A 1,055-nucleotide genomic window follows, 5' to 3' on the forward strand; every position below is an offset into this window, starting at 1 on the left:
GGAGGAGGGTGCCTGCCTGCCTGCCCTTCCTCTCTGGGCCTGCAGTGGGCGCTGTGGCTGCCCTCCTCTCTCTGGTCCAGAGGAGCAGCAGGAGGCGGGCGGAGGGGCAAGGCAGCCCTCCCTGCTTGTGCCTCCTCGCCTGCCTCGCGTCGGTCTTGGCTGTGTGTGTGTTGTGTGTGTTGTGTGTGAGGCTGGCTCCCGGCTGCCTGCCTGCCTGCCTTTCTGCCTTTGGTGGGGCTGAGGAGGACGCGGGCAAGGCGAGCAAGCGGAGAAGAGCCATAGCAGCCCCGCAGAGCATGTGTGGCTCCCTCCGAGGCTCCAGAGTCCATCTTTGGCTGCAGCCCTTGCTCCCTGCCAAGGAGGAGCCCCTGGCCCTTGGGGAAACTGCAACTCCCTTGGCTTCTCCGCTCCGGGCTTCCCTCATGATGAGCCAGGCTGCTGGAAAGAGAGCTTGCAAAGCCTGCTGAGGTAAGGGAGGGCTAGGGTCTTTGCGAGCCCCCCCCCCCCGTGGCTCCTCTTGGCTTTCCACTGAGGGGGCTCTTTTGGGGAGGGGAGAGGGAGAAAAGGGATGCTGCCCAAGCCAAGCCGCCAAAGAGCCAGCAGAAGCCTCTGGCCAGGACTCCGGCTTTCTTCTCGGGGCCGTTGCCAAGGAGCCCAAGCCAGAGACACGCATCTTTCCCCCGCGTCCCGTGAACCCGACCCCAGAGCCTGACGCGTGTCAGTGACTCCTTTTTTGGAGGCCGGAGGAGGACATTGTAAGGCTGCCTCCAGACTGCAGAGGTAACCCGCTTTGGCACCTCCTTCGCTCTTTTTTTCTGGCTCAAGGCTATGGAATTCTGGGAGTTGGAAATTCCAAAGGAGGGCGACTAAAATGGTGAAGGGTCTGGAAACCATGCCCTATGAGGAACGATTTAGGGAGCTGGGGATGTCTAACCTGGAGAAGAGAAGGTTAAGAGGTGATAGGATAGCCTTATTTAAATATTTGAAGGGATGTCATATTGAAGAGGGAGCAAGCTTGTTTTCTGCTGCTCCAGAGAATAGGACCCAGAACAATG

At 59.7% G+C, this 1,055-nt stretch overlaps 1 protein-coding gene across 4 annotated transcripts in view; it reads left to right on the plus strand.

Moving 5' to 3' along the window:
- Positions 1–251: 251 nt before the first annotated feature.
- Positions 252–1,055, plus strand: part of RGS6 (regulator of G protein signaling 6) — a 316,927-nt gene continuing 316,123 nt past the window's right edge. For 3 of the 4 annotated variants that reach the window (XR_006101395.1, XR_006101396.1, XM_042445283.1), the window contains exon 1: positions 381–468. The gene's annotated coding sequence lies outside the window, so the exon portion shown is untranslated. Of the gene's footprint in view, positions 469–1,055 lie in introns of all 4 variants that reach the window. The other variant, XM_042445284.1, reaches the window with a different exon arrangement.

This window comes from Sceloporus undulatus, chromosome 1 (assembly GCF_019175285.1).
Source record: "Sceloporus undulatus isolate JIND9_A2432 ecotype Alabama chromosome 1, SceUnd_v1.1, whole genome shotgun sequence".
Classification (NCBI taxonomy): Eukaryota; Metazoa; Chordata; class Lepidosauria; order Squamata; family Phrynosomatidae; genus Sceloporus; species Sceloporus undulatus.